The sequence below is a fragment of the Dreissena polymorpha genome, chromosome 9, assembly GCF_020536995.1.
Source record: "Dreissena polymorpha isolate Duluth1 chromosome 9, UMN_Dpol_1.0, whole genome shotgun sequence".
NCBI lineage: Eukaryota > Metazoa > Mollusca > Bivalvia > Myida > Dreissenidae > Dreissena > Dreissena polymorpha.
This window is the reverse complement of record NC_068363.1, coordinates 56955698-56964372: the sequence shown is the minus strand read 5'-3', so window position 1 is coordinate 56964372 and position 8675 is coordinate 56955698.

Below are 8675 nucleotides of genomic sequence, written 5' to 3'. Positions count from 1 at the left end.
AATGAGTAGTAATGTTTAATATTAGCTGGATATGCAGACGAGTTCTGTTGCGTTTTATATATGGAGATGTATATTTGGTTCAAGATTCATCCAGATACTACAAAAAGGAAATACATTACAACTTGTACTTTGCTAGTAGTTGATTAAATATGGCATATGTAAAAAAAGGAAGCACACTCATATTGAATATATTGAAAATACTGACATTTTTGTTGAATGGATTATAAAATATCACAATATAGCATCAAACTCTTATTCCTAGTCTGATGTGTATCAAAGTGTAGCGCATTTTGGTAAACAGCTAATACAGCTAATAGTTTCGTTTTGCCAAGGCTTAATGATTTGTCCTGGGAAAATTTAATGTGAAACAGATCGTTAGAAGTTATTATTTCCCATTATCTCGGTCGAGAGCCAGTTGAAATGATAATTAATCTAGTTTGTAAACAGGATCCATAGTCAGGATGCATCGACTTCGATAAATGCAATCCGATCTCAAAATAAAAGTGTCACCATGATATTTATGAACGATAGAATGGACTTGAGTACACACACACTAAATCATAATCATGTTCACTGTCTCCCCACAGAGGATTTGGGAGAAAATGACTATAACGATCTGTTTGACATTGCATATCCCCATTACAAGTCATCTGGCCTTGGCGAAACTAAAGGGTATCGATTAATTACTTACATAGGATTTACCTTGATCTGAACCGTGCGTTAATATTTAATGGTCGTCACATCAGCTCTTAATAGCCGGGAAATATTTATCTTTTGACTTATAAAACAATTTATTTTAAGAAACAACGCACGCTATACACGTTTAAAGTGTCATGATTTGCATAAGTATGTTTTGCTGCATAAGTATGTTTTGCTGCATAAGTATGTGTTGCTGTATAAGTATGTTTAACTGCATACCGGTAAGTATGTTTTCAATGTTGATTGTATTTATCACACTGACATAAAACTGTATGCCCCAATGTTTATGCGCCCGGTAGGGTTGCATATAGCAGTTGAACTGTCAGTCCGTTTGTCAGTCTGTGCGTCTGTCCGAAAACTTTAACATTGGCCATAACTTTTGCAATATTGAAGATATCAACTTGATATTTGGCATGCGTGTGTATCTCACGCAGCTGCACATTTTTAGTGGTGAAAGGTCAAGGTCATCCTGCAAGGTCAAAGGTCAAAAACAAAATCCAAAGAAAGTAACAAGCTTTAAAGGGTGATAATTTCTATTGTATGTCATTTAGCAGGTACAGATCATTTTCACGAGGGAAGTAATATTGTTTAAAGGGATATAATACAAAAATTGATTCAAAGCGGCGCAGTAGGGGGCATTGTGTTTCTGACAAACACACCTCTTGTTTAATGTACATATCTTCATGTATGAAATGTATGTACATACACTCGCAGTTTGGTAAATGTTTGTAACAAACTTTCGGAAAATATGCATTTGGATTCTGTTTCGGTTTCGATCTGTGACTTGTAAATTGAACGTCAGTGGAATTAAAAGGTAAGCGATGTGGTTTTGTTTTCATATGCAACGTTTAAAACAGTGTATTCGATAGAACATTGAATAGATAGGTATTGTTAAATGATTTCTCTGTTTGAAATATGCAAAGAATGCATTTTCAATTCAAATACTTAGTTTGAATAGGCAATACTTTTATCTTCGGATTTAAAACATTAAAACTGAATGGACAAGTTCGGTGCGTTTTCGTTCTTCCACGTTGCTCAATGCAGGTATTCAACTCGTTAGTGTTTCACATGATTGACTTCTTTTAAGTTACCATATTATTTGCCAACAAATCATTATGATGTCATCACTACTTACGAATTCAACCATGGTATGTGACATTGTAAAGTGGGATTTGGGACTTAATTACTTGTAAGTTTCGAAACATATTTGTGGAGTCAACCATCGGATACTAAATTACAAAATGCAGAAATTCATTTAGTTAAATGCCTCTTTTTTATTTCTTGAAGTATATTTGTGTATATTTATTTTCCTTTTCAATCGGTAGAAGTTTTGTAAAGCCTGAATATTTCCGTTTGATATATTGTATGCATCATCTGCAATATTTAAGTGTATTCATCAGTTAGTCGATGTTCCCCTGAAAGAATAAAGACAATGATTTGAAACGATATTTAACAAATAGTCTCGCTCTGTGAAAACCTGAATTAATACGTGTACGTAAAGTGACGTTCGAGATTACCCTATACAGTCCGCACAGGCTAATAAGGGATGACTCGTTCCCTCAAAACTGGATTTTCGCTAAGAAGATACTTCTTTTAAATAAAAACATCTATTAAATCGAATAGTGTAGTCCCTGATATGCTTGCGCGGTCTGCACAAGCTAATCTGGGACGACACTTTACGCACATAAATTTAAGCAAAGTTTTCTCAGAACGAAGCTCAAATTTACACGTGCATCCATAAGGTAATTGAAACGGCAATGCAATGACTAGTTTGCAAACTTGTATGACGTGTAATGTTCATTTTTGGCCATTGTTGTCCAGATATTATATAACTTCTCGATTTACTTAGTAGGTCATTTCGTGTTTACAAACGGGATTGTCTTGCGTTATCTTGTCTCTATCTTTTGTAGTATTTCAATGCAAATTGTTACAATTTAGCACGAGTGAAACGTGTGTTTGTAAAACTGTTTGTTTAAACAATGTCCATGATCGAAACATCTTCGCAGTCTTGAACTTAGTCTAGATACCGCATTCACGTCCGATAAATTATATGTTATCGTTAACGTGTTTCCACATGGTATATACATCTTAGCCATACAGATTTGCAAAAAAGAACCTCGTGGTGCTATCGAACATTAACCATTTGCATGCTGGGAAATTTGTCGTCTGTTAAAATGTCGTCTGTTGAATTTATAATATTAGCAGTTTCTTCGATTTTTTTTTTCAAAGAATACTATCAGAATAGCAAACAGTTTGGATCCTGATGAGACGCCACGTTCTGTAGCGTCTCATCTGGATCCAAACTGTTTGCAAAGGCCTTCAAAATTCGGTTCCAGCACTGAAAGAGTTAAGAACTGTGCGACTTGAAGTCCCCGATTAAACATTATGCAGAGTTGGATACTGCTTATGGGCCCTCCAACTTTTAGGGACCCTATGAGGCCGTGACATAAGATTTTTTGTTACTTCGTTAATTAGCCTAATATAATGACTTGATAAAGCCAATTATTGTAGAATTGACATCCTAGCACGAATATTGATTTATCTTACCAAGTGACAATCATTTATTAATTGTAAAACCGTATTGTTATGCTGGTTTATCGTTTTCAAGATGTCATTTTATACCTATACAAGGACATGGCCACATTTTATGTCTTGCCAGCACTGGTAGGCTTATTTAAACGAGTGAAATTGAAATCGACTGGGAACTGCCGTTCTTGTAGGAGTGGGCCCTAAACGTTTCACCGCCTATGGTAGGGGCCTCCACGATGCTAATCCGGCACTGGCGACTTGTCCCACTTTTTGTCAAAGAAACTGCTCGAAGCGACTGACCTGATTTATTAAGTTGCATCGGGTGTTGAAATTGTGTTATGTTACTAACCACTGAGTCTTGAATCCCCAAATCGACCACTTAATCAAGGAATGTATTCAGAGTTAAGCAGCATGCAACTAATAAACTTTTGCACAGAACAAGTCAATATACGTACTCCGTTTGTGACCACACATCCGGATTTCGAATAAAATGTCGAACGGAACTCATAGAAATGTTTGAAATTTGCGAAACAAAAGCACACACCGAGATAAAGGTGCACATCAATGTACTATGTACGCAGACGAATTCTTCCGTAAATTGAAAAGTCAAGTATGGACCGTTTTATAAGAAACATATCGAAACTGAACAAGCAACAACATACGAGCGTAAACAGTTCATGCGTCATTAAACACACGTAAACACGGAAACATGCAACTATTTATTGTTTTACGTGGTCGAACAAAATGGGATGATGTTTATAGTAAAATCTTGATCATTTCCAAGTATGGCGAATATATGTTTACAGATGTCAACAATCTGAAAGCCTATACAGTTTCAAACCATACACTGGTGGTTCAACAATTATTTTATGTTGATTTGAAAAGAAATGCATAAGCGCAATAAAAGACGTAATAAAGGTTTGGTCAAAATGATCCTCATGCATTACAGAGGGGGTTATCACGTTACACACAAGATTGCGACGTCCATGTCGAGATATGTGTTTTTCGCCGTTTTATACCCTTTATTACTTTTATTAATTGTTTTAATGCAGCTCACTTATATCGTATTAATATTCGCTTTATACCTCGACTTTACTCGCTGCGAACTTTCTTAGCTGGTCACAAAATTACAGCTCCCGCCGAAAGTTTTTGCCGACACAACCACATGTTCTGTAAAACATTAATGTATCATATGATTGTAAATACCATACACGTGAACTGCAAATTATTTCAATGAACACTGTATTTATCTCTACACTCATCACACCCAGTACATCGATTTTAAAGATGAATTAGGTAAACATTAATGTCTTGCTGGCTGTATCATCGCTGTTCATAGCTTCAAAGTAGAACAGTTTGCGGTTTTGTATTCTGTGTCAACTGTCATTGAATATTGTTCTTATAATGGGCCAGTATGTTACACATTGTTTATTTGTTTAAGCCTATCAAAAGAAACGCGGAAGTAGATGGCAAAACTGTGTCGCGAAGCTCACGAAAGACTATTGTTTTATTGCATAGAGATCAACAATATCTTTAAAAAGATATTTAACGTCTATTTAAAAATTGACAAGTGTAATATCATAAAAAAATAAACATATTTCTTTTAAGTTTAAATAAATTTGCTTAAATTATTATTATATAAAAATGATAAGTTAATATTTTTCCATAAAAAAATGTGTTTTTAAGTAAATATAATGGTATTTCACGAGCTCCTAGCAGTAAAATGAAAACATAGGACACATCGTGACCGTTACAGGTCCATTGATACAACACTGGGACGAGTAATAGTTTAGTAGACTATTTGAGTCGCCTTCTGAGAAAACTGGAATTCATGCATGTGCGTAAAGTGTCGTCCCAGATTAGCCTGTGCAGTCCGCACAGGCTAATCAGGGACGACACTTTCCGCTTTTATGGTATTTTTAGTTTCAAGGAAGTCCCTCCTTACCGAAATTCAAGTTAACGCGGAAAGTGTCGTCCCTGATTAGCCTGTGCGGACTGCTCAGGCTAATGTGGGACGACACTTTACGCACATGCATTATGTCCGGTTTTCTCAGAGCGCAACTCATTTATTGAAATCTAATCACATTACAAATGAGGGTAGGGACTGATTTGAATGCAGTTTTCGTTTCATATCGTTGCGATTGTTCACTTCATATTCAATATTATCATTTTAATATCTTAATACTAAGAAATCGTGTTTAAATACAGCATCTGGATAGTAAAGTTCGGTTTCTTTTTGCTCATTGTTTACTAGAATACAGAGAAATGGACTAATGTACCCATATTTCAAATGAAACTTATGTATTAACAAAAACGTTGAACAAGCTATGTTTAAAATGCTGTTTATTATTATTTATTTTTTAAGAGAAACACTAAAGTATGTTACTTCCATTTTAAATATAATCGTAGGTTGACTTAACAGAATTTTGTATCGGCGGATTTAAAATGTTAAACTGAACAAATAAACCCAACCATATTTTCTTCAATTAAATTAAATTTAAGTTAGTTTGGGGAAAACTTGGCTTTATGAAGTGGAGTTTTGTTTGCAAAAGGCACCCTTTTAACAGAAAATTCAAATCATGCAAACGCGTCGTCCCATATTAGCCTGTGCGGACCGGACTGAACAGGCTCATCTTTAATGTTACTTTATGCACATGCATTAAGTGCTGTTTTCCCAGGCCGCGACAGAGTTCTGTCAGTATTTTACAGTTTAATACTCCCAATTTATCATATAATACTCCCATTTTATCCACTCTTTATTTCGACTGGTTTTAACGCATAAATGTGGTGTGCACGGTAAAATTTTAAGAAAATAATGACAAATAAACACCCCACACGAAACCATTGAACTTTAAAGCGTTCCACCCCCATTTGCAAATGAATAGTCATCATTACAGCTCATTACGAAACTGTAGCCTGACTTATGACACCCCGCACCTTATATGAAATCGTTTAGTTTTGATATATAATATCGCGGTCTGTTTTCTCAGAATAAAACTTGACGATGAATTGAACCTATCAGTATAATCGAATACTCAGCAGAGAACTGGGGAAATTCATTAATAAAATGTTATTAATGACTTTTGAATATCGTTTGATGTTATTTTCTATATTCATTGTGCGTTGAGACATTAAATACGACAAATGCAGACTTCCGCATTCAGAAAAGTCAAGTTATATCCGTTTTTCTTAGAACCCATTGCGAAACTGATAAAAAGATAAACAAATCGTGTGCACCGTACATGCTACATTAAATACGCGTAGAAACAGATATCTGAAACACAAACAGCGACCATTTTCGTTTAAACAGATTTGCACACAATCGGACAATATTAATACGATATATCTGTATGATATCCATTAATAGCGAACATCCGCATCATGCATTTCATAAGAACCAACTCGAATGTCCGTAAGTATCTTTGCGGTTCAAAGAGTCAGCGGCGGAACAAGGCGTTTTTCCGTCAATTTTTTTCTTTTTCTTTTTAAGCTGAATGCTTATGACACGGAAGCCATTTATCAGAAGCACTAAGCCCCAAGCTTTCGATGCAATCGAGCTAAACCAAATAGCTTAAAAGCCCAATAACAATCAATTTCAATGAATATTTATTAGTTTTTGTGGGTTAACTCTATATTTTACAACATATTTTACGAAATATTCGTCGATTTTGAGTATTTATGTGGTCACCATGGCGTAATGGATATGGCATCCGCCCACGGAGGTCAAGGGATCGAGCCATACAGTTGGAGCATTCTTTTGATCTTCCACCATCAAGTACTGTTCCTACACAGGAAACGGACTCGAGAGTTATTTACCATCACACATCTGTTTTATTTATTCCGTCTGACGACTAGTAAAGCACGTATTTACATAAATTTCTAATGGTTGTACTTATTACACTCTTGTCGACTTTTGTATCTTTGTGAATGCACTTACATGTATATCATGCCTCATCTATGTAGCGGATTGCACTTGGATCATATGCCGTTTACATGCTATTTAACGACAGATGGGCTCGATGATAAATATACATACTATTGTTTTCAGTGCAATGCAGTTCAATCTCTTACTTATTGTATTTGCCAAGCGTTAAAACTTATAATATATGGGCATGATACCATTGTTAACTACAGTTTATTCCTCACAAAGCTTAACCTTATCAAGTTTGCATTTATTTCCATGCGTTCAGTTTTGCTTTGGCTTTTCTGTACGACTATTTCTTTAAGAATTCCGAAGCAAGGTTTGGTCGTTGAATGTGTCACTTTATTTTGCTTGAAAAAATAACAACAACAACATCATTTCATTTGCTCAGATTCCAAAAGTTTGATCAAGAAGATGATTTATGCAAACAGTCATTTTTATCAAAGTTCTAAGTTGGTCAGGTTTTTTTAAAAACCTTTTTAATAAAACAATAAAATAAAAAATAAATCATTAATCAAACGTCCAATGTTTATTTCTTTAGACAGAATTAGCGTAGGAATGAAAGGCATACATATCCAAAGTAATTCATGCACGCATCCTGCGTTTGGTCAAGATTCATCCAGATACTATAAAAAGGAAATACATTACAACGTGTACTTTGCTTACATTTGATTTAATATGGAATAGGTAAAATAGAAGCACACTCCTATTAAATAGATTCAAAATACTGAAATGTTTGTTGAATGGACAGTTTAGCGTACTATATGTGTAGATTTTTTTATAAAGTTTAAATCCCAACTGGTCATTCTATTGAATGAAAATTTACAAACGCATCAAAATGCGTCGGAAACTTGTTACAAGAGCAGGACGTGTAATTTAATGAATATACCGGGATTAAAAATCTTAACTTTTTGACCACAAGCTCCCTCAGAAAATCGTGGTCCCACCAAACATGAACTAGAGCCGCGAGCTCTTGCGATTAGTTATGGCATTGGTATACTGTTAAATCCTCCTGTTGAGTTGAACTCCAGTTGTATGAGCAGAAAAACTGTTTTCGCCGATAAATTCTTAATATTTATTTAAAGATAACGTGAGTGTTGACATAACACACAACGATCAATACATGAAATAATTTAAGATAACCGACATTTTATTAAATACCGACACATGTTTTCCGAAAATGGACACACATTTGAACTGTTAGTTAAGAAGCACACTATACGGTTTTTGTAAAAAACAAACAAATGCATTATTCATACAACTGTATACCAAATCAACCATCTATACCAAGACATTAATGATAGTTTTTGAACCTTGGCAACGGTTTCAATAGATGTGCTATGTAACAGATATTAAATATCACAATATTACATCAAGCTCTTAGTCCTAGTCTGATGTGTATCAAAGTGTAGCGCATTTTGGTAAAAACAATACAGCTCATAGTTTCGCTTTCGTTTTGCTGAGGCCAAATTATTTGTCCTGGGAAAATGCAATGTGAAACAGATCGTTCTAAGTCATTGATTCC